General features: G+C 39.3%; 1 long non-coding RNA gene across 1 annotated transcript in view; it reads left to right on the top strand.

The window, feature by feature from the left end:
• LOC109370806 (uncharacterized) overlaps nt 1-16,072 on the top strand; it is a 119,812-nt gene that overhangs the window by 57,415 nt on the left and 46,325 nt on the right. Inside the window, exon 2 of the long non-coding RNA XR_014887756.1 lies at nt 7,915-7,959. This is a non-coding gene — a long non-coding RNA (uncharacterized LOC109370806). The remainder of the gene's footprint in view (nt 1-7,914; nt 7,960-16,072) is intronic.

Below are 16,072 nucleotides of genomic sequence, written 5' to 3'. Positions count from 1 at the left end.
GAGAGGTATCATGGCAACACATTGCAGGTGCTGTGATTTCTAGATTGCAAATGGTGGAGTCAAGCAACAGGCAGTTTTAATTAGCAGCATAGTTGTGGCAGTGCAGAGCTCAGGGCTTTGGGCTACATGGAACTACACTCCCCATAAACTTTGTTTCTGCTGTGCTCATTTCAAGTAACCTCAGGTACACCTGCCCAAGCTGCAGTTGTAAAGCTGGTGCATTGCAGACACGCTTAGCCCAAAGCTACAGAGAGCTTTTTCGTTGAAAATAACTACCAATTAAACAAAATCTTCACATTGCAATGGTCCAGCAGCACACATCCTTCCTCGTCAGCCCTGAAAGTCACAGTGCCACTGCACGACCCAAAGCATCGCTGCATCCTGCTGCAGGCTCACACACAGAGTGAGGTCTGGAAGTTGGGACACCTCTGTGTTTCTTGATCCTCCTGGTGCTTCATTTAATCTGGGATAATTCACCGCAGCTTGTTGTCTGTAAATACTAAAATATACAGTAATATTTACTTCTGATGCAGATTTTAAGGCCTGATTAATTATTTACCAGCTATATGTAATCTTGCAAAGATAGTCATGTAGACCTTACTTATAAATCTGGTTGTGATAAACACTTAATTAACATTCCTCCCATTTAATTTTATTTAGAATTTTCATCAATTTTCATTATTTTAGATATTCTCCCAGTGTTGGATGTTTGGAATGATTTTTGAACAGCTTCAATAAGCTGACTCCTACCCTGTTTGTATATTCATACTTTTGTAGAACCATTCTCAGCACAGGTTAAACTCTTCCTCCACCCACAAGAGAATGGCCCCAGTAATCCACACAATCCAGATCTACTTAATAATCACAAAAAATAACTTATGAATATTTCATAACACATCATTTTCTAAGAATATACACATGCTGCATGTCTATATCATCAGATTATGCAGCGAGCAATGGAAAACCCACATTCTGTGTATTTTTCTTAACAACTTGCTGAAATGAGAACAACTGGTATGGTTAAAAATCTGATTCAAGGGAATTGTTTTCTTTTATTATTTGCACTCTTGAAATTTTAACTTGCATACCAACTGTGTTCATGTTTTTTAGCACTGAGAAAATATGTTATAAAAGGTTTGACATTTTTTGTTTTGGATGAGGCATTGGCAACACCTTGAAAGAAATATTCCATTAATTGAGAGACAGGAAACTACTGGGAAGCATTATCCCTTTTCCTGGGGAAGTGTGACTCAGTGTTCCTCTGTGGTGAGGGGCTGAGATGTGGAGATTCAGGAATTCCTCCGTTCCTGTTTATTTCTCTCCACATCTCATTTAAACCAGAGCCTCATCAGTGGCAACCAACATGAGCCTCATCAGTGCTGTCCTGTAAATTATTCTCTGTCACAATCTAACCAAAAGTGGGAAGGGAGATCAAGAAAATTAGTTACAGGAATTTAGTTGTATTGTAAGCATTACAGGCTTTAATTGCCATCCTTTTAGTATTACAGTACCAGCAAACAGAGTAGTATGTGAAATATGAATAAGGGAGAGGTTGCCTGAATAGCTGCATTTGTATAAGAAAGGGCTCTGTTTGACATGGATTAATGCTCAAATAAATACTTTATATTATTTGTTTTTGTAAATATTTCCTTGCTCATTCTATGTACTGTTTTATGCAATTTTTAATGGAACCATCAAAAATATTTACAAATCTGCTTTGGAAATGGCAACTTTTGATGTCTTAATTTTCCCATGAAGTATGGTTGGCCTTCATTAGAATTCAGGATTTTAAGACTGTTGGATTTAATCCCTCTGTAATTTACATGATGCTTAAAGCTAATAGAAACTGCAGTATATGGTCTCTCTGAGAGCACAGTGTTTTGTTCACTGTTTGTTGTGTTTTTTGAAATCCCAGTATGTCTGCTCAGCACAGGGGGTGTTCTGCAGTAGAACTGCATCATGAGAAGTCAGTTTGATTACGTGCTGCAGATGTGCAGAACAGTTTGAAAGAAACTGTAGAAGAAACAACCAAGATTTCATAGGCTGCTAAAGCCTGGAGCTAAACTTTTACTTCATACTTTCATGGAGGGGATTTGATTTTGGAATAGTAAAGACTGCAGTGTTACCAAATAACTGCAAAGTAGACTTCCAGCTCTGGCTCAGCCTATGGGGGCTGGTAATTGCCTCCTGGGGAGCTGCAGTTCGGTGTCAAAGGATTTGAGAAACCATTTCTCCCTGAGCTGTGAACTTGCCACTTCCATGGGGATTCTACCTGATGGAGGTAAAAAAACAATCCCATTGTAGTTTTCTTGGGTAAATAGTATTTTAGTTAATACAGTGTTAATTATTTCAGTTATACCATGGCTTGGTCCTGAAAATTGTTAATAATTTTCATGAAGTACTAATTACCTCAGGTCATAACTACTGCATAAGTAGTTTGGAGTACCTGGCACTGCAGAATACTAGAGGTGAGCTGTGTTATCTCCTAATTTTAAGCACAAAATGTAGAAGGTGGAGGCGTGAAAAACATCTCACTTAACCTCCTAGTACAGCAACCTTTCCAGCTGATAAACGAGGTTTTACCTAGACAACTCTCATTAATACTGAATAAGGAGTTTTTGTTATACTCAGTGTCTTCCTGCAGAACTAATGAGCACAGGAGGTCTCAAGCAGATCATTTGGTAGTCCCCAGAGGCTGCACAGATAGGCTGACCTAGAAATTTAAAGGCCAGAGAGGACTGGCAAGTCGTGTGTCTTTATCTTCCCTCTAGTACCAGTCATAAATAATAATAATAATAAAAAGATTAAATTGTTTGGTTCAGAAAGGTCATTATCAGGTCATTCTGAAAGTAATGCCTCCTATTTATTTCCCTGGAAACTACAACAGCTACAAAGAGCACTCTAACACTATTTGATAGAGCAAATTCTCAGCTGTAAAATTTAATTTTTCAGCATAGTCATCACCATTAATTGTGTATTTTTGATGGTGATGGACAAGAGCTTGCATGCTGTGTTCATCAACATCTGCACCTGTGGAGGTGACCAATGTTTCACAGCTGCTATAATGGCATCATTGTTAGGGAAATATTGCCCACACCATCCATCTTTTATTGGCCTGAACAGGTGGAAGTCAGATGGTGCCAAATTCGGACTGTAGGGAGGCTTTGGTAGGACAGTCCAATCAAGATGGGCCGTGTGCTCTGTGGTGTTCAACTGGCATGCTGCCTGGTGTTATCATGTTGCAAGAGGAAGGTTGCCTCCTGTGGCCCAACTCTGGAAGTTTGAGCCTCCTGCTTAGTCAGCATCACAGTGGAGTGGTCAGAGGTGATGATTTATCTGGGTTCTGAGCAATCCAGAAGGATCTCCCCTTTCTTATGCTAACAGACAGTGCACACTAATTTGCTTTTGGAGCAGCCCTCATATAACGTGTCATATTTTTGGATATGTGGTATGGCAAGGAGAGAAGGGAAGAACCATCTTCTGACTGAACTGTAGGATATTTTTTCCCATACTTCTGGCAAAATAATAACAAAAATGTAATCACATAAGTTATGTCATTTACTGTTCTCTTGAAAAATTGTTCTGTTACTCTTGAAAAATTTATGAATTCACAGAAAAACACCTATAATTTTGAAATGAGAAGTCAAAACGCTTCTGTAAGATGACAAAATGAAACATCCCCCTGAAAATTCATTTTCCTGTCAAGATGATTTTTCCTATATTCAAACAAGTGAGTGATTTTGATTGCACTAAGCCTGTGTTTTGTAAATATTTATTTTTGCTATTTGTATCTTTTTTAATGATGAGTCAGCCCATCTCCTCCAACAAAATGCTTCAGTGCAGAATTACCTTCAAGGGTGTTCTTTAAAGTGCATTCCGTATTTCGAAGTATCACTTTATTTAAACTAAAATGCTTTGTTTTAGTAGTTGTTGTCCTGGCACGTTCCTCTGTTAGTGATTTTCAGCATTTTCAGTGTAAATAATCCTTGTTCCAAGACTTACTCCGTATTTAAAATAGACAGTTATTAATGCATTCTCTTCTTTTCCACATAATTCTTCCCTTCTCAAGGCAGGGTCGTTTCAGAACATGCTTAACATGTCTGCTGTGCTTGCAGTGGTGACTGATGGCAGACATGAGGCCGTGCTGGACAGAAAGTTGTGTGGATGCAGCTGTGACAAAACAAAAATCTATAGATCAGCTGGCACTTCTAGCCACTCCAAGGCAAAAGAAAGGGAAAAAAAGTCTTTGTAGGGAAAGAATTATGGAGATTTTTCCTGCAAGATGGAAAGGGATTTGTACTCTGGACCCGTCGTATTTCTCACTGCTCAGCCAAGGGCTGTTGATCCTCATCCAGTCCTGTGGCATGCACTGCTTTATCCCAAATGATGTGACTTTGATTAAAGGTAGAAGAAAGGAGGAATAAGCAGACTTAAGCAAGCCTGCTGAGAGCCAGGAATGGCCAGGACCCTGCAACCAGCTGAGGATCCACCTACCCTAAGGCTCTCCCTGGAACCTGTCTGATGTCCTCCTGGCTGTCACATACCCTTCCTGAAACTAGAAAGCCAGCACACAAGGGCCACATCCTTGGTCCTGAGTCAGGGTAGCTGCTGCTTCTGTAGGGAGCTAATTTCTTTCTCCTCCCCTTCCTTGGCCAGTAGCTCTTGATACAAGTGCAGTGTTGACAAAAACAAACTGCAGCAGATCCATATTTTGCATGCAAATAAATTTCATGTATACTTGAGCCTTCTCAAGAGAATGATCTCAGACTCAATCTTTCCTACAGTTTTCCCCATTTTGTGAGATGCAGAATTACAAAATGTATCACTCCCTGACCAGGCCCAGAGAATCATGACATGAATAATTACAAATATCATCTATGGTCTTGAGACAGTGAATACCATCCATTCCCGTGCAGGTCAACAGATAATGCAGAATTCAGCATCTCCCAGAACCAGCCTTGACCCTGCAATGAATAATTGCTGTGAGCTCCAATAAGGCCTTATTTCACCCAACTGCTGAATACTGCCAGCCTGCAACATGCTGTCTGCCTTCTTTGAGGTGTAGGTATGGCAAGAGGTTAATTGCATCATATTTCATTGTCAGAAAATATTTCAGCAAGGCCTTTTCAGAAGTAGAGTGTCAGTTAAAAGCAGATTACCAGGCCGTGAATTTTAAACAGTGAGACTCATGGAAGGGTCAAGCTGTGTTCCACACTCCAAACCATGCAATTAAGATCCTTTTTCCAATTAGTTTAGAAAATGGCTGCCTCTGAGAAAAAGACGTGTAGAGTAATAGTGAAACTTGGCTTTTGTGGGTGTGTGTATGCAACTTCAGATGCTTTTCTTATCAAATACTCCTTCCTTGGTACTGTGTGTTTGTTTATGTGCATGAATAGCAAATACATGCTATATAAATACATGCTTGTGCGTCCTGTACAGCAAGTGACAGAAGGCTTCCACTCTTTTGTATACTGATTCTGCATTAAGTTATGAACCAAGATGATGTTGTGGGGGAAGAATGAGGAAGAAAAGGACTTTTTAAATGGTGAATTTGAAATATGGCATTATGGATAATTTTTATGTAAGTACAAAGTATTAATCAATAATCGATGGAAAAATGAGGTTTTTATGAGGTTTGTTTTGGACTTTTTATTTATTTTGAAGATAAAGTCTGGCATCATTGCAACCAGCAAACAGGCAGATTTAATGGAAAATAAACTTGAATGAGATAACAGCAGATATTTTATCCCACACTAGTACATATGTTATTTATTTTTAAACTATCAGTTAAACTGTTTCATTATGTATTTGATCATGAACAATTTTATTATCCCCCATACACCCTTAATCACAATTCTTCTATGCCATGCTGTCAGTAGCCTTCTGCACATACCAGTAGAGCTGACTACCCATGTCAAGATCTTCAGTATAGTTTTAAGAAGAACATTTTGCCCTCAGGCTCCTAACAGCACATTGATTATACAGAAGCTGCTTCCCTTGGCAAACCTATACGAGCACTTTGTTTCATGCTGTAACTGGGAAATGCTTGCCTTCTACCAGCAGGCAGAAAGGGATGTAGGTACTACCTCCCCCATCTGCCTCAAGCCCTAAAGGAAAGGCACAGTTCTTGGAGCAGCCCAGTTTGGGAAGTTTTTCCTATGGCGTGAGCTTCACAGTTTCATTCTCTGAGCTACGAAGACTTTAGATATGATGGAAACCTTTTAACTGTAGTGATAAAGGGAAGGAAATCTCTCGTTCACCAACCTCCCAATGAAATTTGTGGGACAAAATGCCTTCAAGGCTGCTCACAGATATAGCTAATTAATTGCACTGATTGGTGCCTGTCAAATATGACTGTAATCAACTGAGAGCTTATAAAGTGAAGGGGTTAGAAGGAAGACCTGGTCATGTATTTCACCTGTGTTTAAGAAACCAAAGTACAAATATAAGCTCTCTTTGAGAGAATCCTTTCACTCTCCTTGTATTGGCTTTGCCCAGGACAGCGTGGGGTTTGTTAGCTCTCTGTATGTTCAGCAAATACCATCTCCAGGCAAGAAAGGAGTTTCAGTATGCTCTTTAAGTTAGGTACCTGTCTAAAGTAATTTTTTGAACCATGGGCTTATGTTGATGAATGAGGAAAAATTGTGCAGGAATTGTTCTTTAGTTGTTTTTTTGTTTGTTTGTTTCTTTATTTCTTTCTTATGTTTTTACATTAACTTTGTTGTGACTAAAATTTATTTCTTGGATTTTCTACTAGTTTCAAGAACCTGGCCTTCCATATTGGGTGAAGCAATGGTTCTATAAACAAATTCCATTAGTACAATAATTATATTTAGAAATAATATTTTCTATTATGATTATTTTTTCATTCACGTTAGAGCTCTACAAGTGGAGTTTACTGATCAAGTGTAAATTATTCTTGGTTGAACAATTTAAGGAGAAATGCATTAATACTATTCAGAAAGAAATTACAGACAGGCTTTATAGCTGATTCATACTGATATCAAATGAATTCTATGACACACTGAATGTGGTAGTCTTTAATCATAGGAAACTGCCAGGTACTGCAGCTGCATAAATTAGGGACAATTAACTAAAAAAAAAAAAAATTACACACATGCAGCTCATTATTTTTAATTTGAAGTTTTATTTATTCTGGCACTGGTTTCTATCCCATATACCAGATGCCAGGTTAAAATTGGAAGGAATGAAATATTAGCTCTGGAGTCACGGTAGTGTTCTGCAAACACGCAGGATAGGAACAAGTATATGTTTTGATGCTAACATCAAAGACAGGAAATGCCAGGTTTCCTCTGGAGATTTGTCCCCAGTGTCTCCCAATGAATGCGCAAGTATGCAGCCTCAAGCCAGCAGGTGATGCTTTTGGTGCATGTCATAAAATCAGTCTCTCTCTCCCACCTCCCCTCACTTTGTGATCATCTATTCCATTGGCTTCTCTGCAGTACTTCTGCTGGGAAAGGCTCTGCAGCCATCTTGCACTCCAACACAGAAGCAAGGTTTGGCTCAGCAAGGCTCAGAGCAGCTGTGCAATGCTGGTGGCTTTGCCTGGACTGGGCCCATGGTGCAGGCCCAGCCCTGTGGACCCAAAGGGGACACCTCGTGCTTCCTGGGGGCCCATGCTGCTCTGCATTTAGCTACGTGTTACATCCATAGACCGTTCTACTCTGAAAAGCAGAGAATATGAAAACAACGTTTTGTGCATTACATGATAGAGCTAGGTCTGCTTGCTTTAGAATCTGGCATCTCAACAGTGTGGCTGAGGACATGGCCTGCAAGAACCAAGAAAATGAAATAGGGCCAGACCGAGTAAAAATGTCCCACTGGCTTGTAGCAAGCCTGTGATGATCTCTCCAAATCTTTCTTGGTTTTATTTCTGTGAATTTCTTTCTGCAGGTTGCTGGAGGGATGCCCTGAGTAAAGGACCTCCAAATCTGCTCTGTGAGTAACTTATAATGCTTACCAGGTCAAGTACTGGCTCTAAAATAGTTATCAGTTAGAATGTGGTGCCTGATAGGAAAACTAAGAGTGAGTTAAACCTGCTTAAACTTATTTTTTTGTGCTTGGTACCTAGAAGTGAGGTCATTTCCATCCGAAAAAAAAGTGATACAATGATCTCCTTTCAACGCTAGTTGAAGCTATTTGTTAATGCAGACACACCTCTCTCTTTCTGTTGGCCTTCCCCAGGGACTGCACTTTGCAAGAGTCAGCAGTTTCCCACCTGCTAACGTAACCTCGTGTGAGCTGCCACCCACTCAGCTGCCTTGCTGAGATTTGTTCCATTGCCTCCAATTCTGTGTTTTATCAGCTCTTTAAGCTGAAACTAAAAAAACCCACACATAAAGTAGTTATTTTTGGAAGGAGAGACTGAGACTCTTTGTACAGAAACATCTTAATTTCTCCTCAGCTCATTTTATAAATTACTGCCTGCTCCAAACTGGACTGTTTATCACTCTCATCCTCAGCAGTGCTTTCTCAGCCCGCCAGTAGCTATGTTTTGCCTTCCCAATTTGTTTAGGTCAAGATTTAAGATAGACAGAGACCGCTGCTCTTATAAATCCTGATTTCATTAGTGATGAAGTGCCTGGCAAAAAGTCCCTGCGATGGATGCTCTGTGCTCCATCTCCTGTGCAGCCTAACTGGGCCTCACACGGCGCGATGAGCGCGGATGGCCAGAGCCCACCGAAGCGCGATAACAAGGGCTATGGAGAAAGTGGTCCCTGCGAGGCCTCATTATGGGTATTTCTGGGGCTAAGTTACTGCTTCAGAGGGTGGAAAAGGCATTTTTATGGTGACTTCCCCAGAATAAAATGCATCATTTCTATCTGGGTCTGTCTTTCGTTTCCATTATATTAGTATCAGTGTAAGACTTGCTAATTGGTACACAACACAGTTTGTCATACCTTTTGGAAACACAGCTTAACACTGAGGCATAACTGTCTCCAATTAACTGATGAAAAATGACATCTGTGTAAACATGCAGAGTAGAATTTTCCTCATCTGTCTGATTGTGGTATTTTTTCCTTGTAGTTTTCTTTCACAGATGAGGTAAAATTGAGAGATGGAATGAGTTTTAAAGACAAAACAAATCAATCAGAGATGCTGTTGTATGCACTATGCAGATAGATGGGTTAGGGTGACTTGTATTCCAGTCGGAGTGTGGAAATGGGGAAGATAGATGTTATCTATCCTATTAACTGAAAAGTAATATAAATACTTCACAGAAAAGAGCTCCAACAGGATGAAAACATCTCTTAGTAAAATGAAACATGCTTATGGCCTTTTCTTAAGTTTTTTCAGAAGTAGGAATGGTTTTATAACCGACTTCCTACAATTTAAGATTATGTACATATACTGTTAAAAATGTGTATATACCAGTATCTACACAAAATAAGTTATAATGCGGGCAGTTATGTAAGTATTTATCAAGTGTTTATTGTCAGTGGCTCTGGCTAACCTTAGGTATCATTTGCACAAATTCTGAGTAGAATCAGTTGCTCTAATGTATCTTCAGCCATAAGTGCCAGCGTGGTGGGAGATTTTCAGGACTGCAGGGTGGGATATGTCAGGCATATATGACCTCTATAAATAAAAAATAGATACCAATAAGCATTTAAACATAAACTTTAATAGGTGCATTTTCAGTCTGTCCTAACTCCTGGTAAAGATGGCCTAAACCCTCAAGAGGAATTTTCTTCTGCTTTCTTTCACATCTACAAATAAAATGGCCCAAATAGAAGCCATGTGAATTTGCAACTATAATACCATCTGCTCGTGTGAGAAAAAATTGTCTAGTTATACGGACTTGGGTTAAGACGATACATTTAATTATCAGAAAGTAAAAGAGCAAATCACATACAGAAACAGCAAATTTCAGTAGTACTCAGTATTTAATTTCATGCTATTTCCTGAAAGTTCAATAGATTCTGTGGCTTTCTACAAAATTCAACACATCATTTAGAGCAAATCTGTTGAGGTGTTGGATTTATCAAACATAAAATATCATTTATCACACAGCCCATTGTGGCTACTAGTATACATTGGATTTTTTCTGGTAATGTCATCATTCCTACTTTCCTCAGTGGCTTTCTACATTGCCAAATGAGCTGTTCTGTGTTTTACCTTCAGTGTATCCTTTACAAAATTGCCTGTTGAAAGAACTGCTCAATCTTATGGAGATATTTAGTAATAAAGAAGCCTCATATTAAGAAATCTCTGCAGGTAAAAACCACCTCTTTCATAAACTAAACTGTATGCTAAATTGGCAGCAGATGTCTATTCCATTTGGGATCCTATATTTTGCTAGGTTTGCACAAGAATAAAATCATGCAAATAATGTACTGCAGAGCCCTAAATAAACCCCTAGCTGGCTCCTTTTCCTATCAGCCTCCCCAGCTTTCCAGTGCCTCTGGAAATGTCCACCTCTATTCTAAACAGAATTTAATGGTTTCAGAACTCTCTATTGCATTGTGAATATATATTTGGGAAAAATTTCCCATCGCAGTTGCAGCATCAGTGATCAAACTATAATTGGTTATGATCCTATGCTCCCAGTAATTGTGTCTCCACTGGCTTGAAGGTGGACAAAACTTCTATTAGACCCTGAGGGACTCAGACACCAACACAGTCTTTCTAACTGAAAAAGATGAAAAGGTTGAGGCAGCAGAATACTTTTACTCTGAGCAGTATACTGCTCAGCAGGAGCAATATTGCCTTTGAAGAGATGTAGTTAATGTGTTCTATTTACGTTAAGGCCTTAGTCTCTGTTGGCAGTAGTAAAGGCATTTGCTTTAGAGGTGGCAGAAGGAATTTTTCCCAGATGGCCGAACATGATTAGATATTTTCTGTGATCTTTTCTGCTACACCCATTCTGTCCAAAGTGGATATTCACATTAGAGAGAAACTCTTGTTCTGCTCTCAGCTGTTCCTCAAAAGCTATCATGGTGCCTGAAATCTGCTGGGCAGCTTGCACCCTTACAGGTGTGCTCCGTCAGAAACACCTCTAAAGCTTCTCCTTAAGTTCAACCTGCGGTCTGTTTTCGGCTGAGATCCTATATTGCTCTGGCAAAAGAAAGAACTTTTCCTCTTCATTCATTTCTTCCGTTGTAGTTTTGACATTTTCAAATCAGATGCAACAGAGGCTCCTTGTCCTGGCACTCTATAGAGGAGGTAGCAAGGAAATGTATGCACTGGATGGTGCTTTTCAGATGCTAAAACAGCACATGTTTTTGTGCATTTTGATTGTTTTGCATGCTATTAGGAGAGTGCAGTAAAGGAGCTGCTGATAGTACACAATGTCCTCATTCTCTTCGTGAGAAAGTATTATTTTTATTTGTGGTAAATAATATTTGATCTACATGTTACTTCAGTTAAACCTGTTAGAGTAAGCTGTGCTCATCCAGCCAGATCTCACTGCAGAGCAAAATCACTTTAGAAATTTCACAGTTCTGAAACATTCCTGGAAAGGGAAACTCTATATTCTTATTGCCAATTCAAATGGGTGAAAATAGATCCCATCAATCTCTGATTTTCTTTAATAATTCATGAAATTCTGTGAATCAGTAGGTAATTGGTTCTTACAGACAAGCCTCTGAGCATTTTTCTGCTATTCAGGAGTTCCATGGATTTATGCCCATGCATATAACAGTTAGTGCCTTTAAACAGGGACATTAAAAAATTTCCACTTACATACAAATGACCTTTTAAACAGCACCTCTGATTGATTTGCAGTTGGTAAAATAACATCCCCTTACTTCCTGGTATTTAATTTTCCTGACAGAGCAGTCTCTCCCAGGTTTTCTCAGGGGATTGTGAGCAAGCTATTCTCAGGATTATTGTGTATCAAATTGCCATCATTTCTAATGAAGTAGTAAATTAGAGGTGCTGAGTGGCTAACAGTTAATTTGGATATTCCTAGTTGACTTCAACACTTGTCAGTCATTCTCATACCTGTATTTGGATCTGAAATAGGGGAGGGGTTGAGCAGAGAGAAATTAAATTAGATTTCTTTTGTTTGTTTTTGTACTGTTTTAGAAACTTAAATACATTGGAAATGAATGTGTCCTTGTGCTTCTGAAAACATACATGGAATTGTGCATCTTACTGGAAATCCAGGACAAATTAAACTCCTCCTAATTTTCTTTTGAAAATGGTATTGAATTGCTAAATCGTGTTAGTTTTGGTAGATGGGTGGTTTATCTCCTCATTCATTGTTGAGCAAAATTGATGGTAGCAACTTAAAAAATAGGAAAAAAAGAAGAAGGAAGAAAAAAAAACACCAAAAACCCTCACTCATGCATTAAAAAACCCCAAAGGCATGAAACACCCTGGAGAAAACTTGAAATAAATGTAATTAAAATGACCTTATCCCCTTTAAAAATTATTTTCCAGTGAAGCACAACCTATTGAAGTATTTCTATTACAGAACAGTCTTCTCCATAAATCCTGTATTACCAGTTCAGTGATTTAATCAATAAGACTGTCTTAATGAAAGACATAATACTTCATTTGGGTAAAGCAAGGCACAGAGGTGTTGAGTAGAACTCCCAAGCTGATGTAGTGACACCTGAGTCCTGCAGCAGACCTCTTCCCCACAGCCAAAACCTGCATGCCACCCAAACACATGCTCTTATGTTCCTCTTATGTGCCTTGACTTGTGAGCAACAATTTAGCAGCTAGATGGAAGTGCACCTCATGCGAACTAACCTATGCACAAAGGCTGGGGTTGGAGAGAGCAGCTGTATTTCATATCTACTGTTCTTCATGAGTTATTCACAATGGTGTCAAATACGATTGCTAATAGAACCTGAGGCATGCTGTTAGAAAGGTACATGTCACAGTTGTGACAGCTTAACTGGGGATACGTTTTCAGTTCCATGTATTGCAGAACTGGAGTTCTCTTCAAGGGGAACAACCAGCACTCATAAAACGCATCACTGCAAAATAAACTGGAGGCACAAATCAAAGCACCTGCCCCAGTAACTACACACTATGAGAGAGTTTTCCTCTTAAAAATGTGACTCCAGCTGGAGTTCCTAATGAGCATCAGTCACAACTGCATTTAGGGCACAAGCCCACTTCTCTTGATGAGACATGAGAAGCAGAACTATTCTTTTTCAAATGAGTATTAGATCGTGCCTTCCTGTCTGCATATTCACCTTAACAGTAAGCATGAATATGTGTTCCATTGGGTAGATGTATGTGGTATGAATTAATCAGCTTGCAGCTCGCTGGGGATGGCTGACTTGGTCGTGGCATCATAAAGGAGAAGTTGCATCCACAAGGACTGAGTGACTCATGGGACAGGCAGTGCCTCTCCTACCAGTCCGTAAATATATAAAGTTCATGTTAATTATTAATTCAAAATCACTTCTTATTTGTAATGTCTAGTCAGACCAGTTACTAGCTTAGCAGTTTTCTATCATTGTCTCCAGTCCTGAACTGAAGGCTCCAAGCGGTTGCAATCTGATTCAGAAAAATTCAATTTAACTTGAGATTCTGACATAAACAGTCCTGGATCTGATGAAAGAATGTGTACAGATTTTTCTTCAGCTTAACTAAGTGATTTTTGAGTTTGTGGGACTGTCTTCAGGAGTCTGATAGGGAATTGGGTTTCTATAGGATGAGGGCGTTTTATCCAGACGGGTGCTGCTTATCTGGTATTCAGTTCTGCAAACACAGAAATGTATGACTGACATCAGTGAATCTACTCACACAAGTAAAACTGCTCTGATTCTACTGCTTGGAGGATCCTAATTACTGAATGTGTTGCTGGTTTAGTAAATTAAAACAGAAAAGAAAACTGCTGTTGATACAATTATGTCAGGGAGTTTTGCACTTAGTGTTCAAAATTTCATTCAGCTCGTCCTTCCCATGCTGATTATGTCACAAAATACCCATTAAATTGAGCGTGTTGTCTGCAGCATTGATATACAATCCCAGCAGCTGCTATACAAGCTAGAGATGTAGAAAAGAGAGTCCTCATCAACATTTCACACACAGCATAAACTCAACTGATGAAAACTGATTCATCCGTGCTCACTTAAAAGATTAGTGTTGTACAACCTTCCTTAATTACTTCATAATCTTGTCTTGTAATTCCTTCCCAGCCTGACAATACCCAGTGTCTCTCATGCTGTAACACAAACCCTTCCATTTCTGCTGAGCAATCAGGCAATCAGGAGCACTGAATTGTCAGTGAAAGCACAGTGAGCAGTCTGTGCATTGCTGTATACAATTGGCATCAAAGAGCTTTTCATGGCACACAGCTGCCATGCAGACCGACAATCTTTATCCTCTTGCCAGCAGGTCCTTGTTTTGGTGCCATCACTAATTGCAGCTTGGTTATAGACCCAGAAAATATTTGCCAAATTCTGTCACTGTATAGGTTCAGGACAATCCAACCCATGTGTAACTCATCCCCATGCTTATCTCACATGCATCTTCTGCTTCCTTCTTCCACACCTGCCTCAAGTGTAATTTCCCTTTATCTCAGAGTACAAATTAGATCCAGGATTGATTTCTTGCCAAAAGCAGTGAGGAAATGCGGAGATACAATATTCTCCATGGGTTGGACAGACTGCCACTGCTGTTGGTGACTGACAATAGGACATGGAAATTGAACGTTGGGTTTAAGACTTCAGAACAGCGAGCTGATGCAAGTCCTGTGCTGGACTTTCTCTTCTTTTTGTATTCACAGAGAAGCTTAGAAGAGAGTTGGTTTTATTCAAAGATGAAAGTAGACTTTTTTTTCTTCCTGTACAAAAGGGAAACGTTTTTGCTTTGGAGGCTGAATACCGACACGTTGTAAAGAGGGATCTCATTGTGATGAAAAGAGCATCTTTCCATCATGTGGCTGAGAGATATGAGCCACGAGGAGCAGTACGAATGGAATAGGGAAGTCCCACCCCTCCTGATTCTTGTCTGCTTGGTTCTAACTGTACACTGCCAAATATCACAACACTGCTCAATTATAATAATGGCAAGGTAAAATTTCCTACAGAAAAGCACAAAAATACCCAAACTTATTAAGAGAGCTTTCAAAGGATAAAGGATTCTGGTAAGTAATAAATAGCTCAATGTGATGGAACTAGTTCATTGTAAGCCCATGGTATCATGCTTGCATTTACCTGAAGTGTATCAGCATTGCAAAGGACACCATTTGAAATGCACTTAGCAGTGTAGAGCAAAGGTTCTATCAGTAGCATTAGAGGAGTACAAATGTATTCAGCCAAATGTCACAAATCCTACTAAGTGTGTATGGAACATGCTGGTTTTGCACGAGGGTTGAGATTAATAAGTATGACCTTTTCCTGACTCGCTTTTCGTCCTCATAAATTCAGCATGTTTGCAAAACAGGCTCAGCGGGATTTGTTTGTGATTTTGTTTACATCAAACACAACAAAAATTACAACCTTTTTTTCAGTCCTAGTAGTCTCTTAAATAATAAATACTGTAACAAGCTGTACCCTCTCTGCATCATGGCAATAGTAGAAGGTTAGATTTATTTACAAACAAGCATCTGTCCTTGTATTAGCTTTTCCAGTCTGGACTATATTCATAGGCCAAAGTGGGAAAGTCTAACTTGAAAAGCAGAGGTGGAATTAATGACACTGCACTCAGAGTGCTCAAAGAAACACACAGGTGCAATGATAAGAAGTCCTCCATCCTACCAGGCACTCATTTATTTCAGGATTTTCAACTCCATAGAGGCCAAGAATAATATTTTGGAGGGAGAAGCAAAAGCTGCACTGAAAAAATTATCTGTTCCTTTTGGGAATATTTTTCTACCTCCTGGCAATGAGCAACTAACTAGCATTCTTAATCTGATTTGCATCTTTTGCATTCCTTTTGTATTTGAAGTTCATGTTGTTTATTTGTACAACTCACCCTTTTGGGAACAATTTTAATCTCTGTGCTTGCAAGTTGTGTGTACTACAGCTTGAGTAATGTGCATTGTAGAGCATGTGTTTCATTTTGCTTGTTTTTAAAGTAATCGTTTGCCTATCAGTTAAGACTGTTTTTCCCACATCATGCCAGCAGATGTGCCTCTGAA

Source organism: Meleagris gallopavo, chromosome 22, assembly GCF_905368555.1.
Source record: "Meleagris gallopavo chromosome 22, MGAL_WU_HG_1.1, whole genome shotgun sequence".
Lineage (NCBI taxonomy): Eukaryota > Metazoa > Chordata > Aves > Galliformes > Phasianidae > Meleagris > Meleagris gallopavo.
Note: the sequence above shows the minus strand (reverse complement) of the source record. Positions and strands in the feature narration are given on the sequence as shown.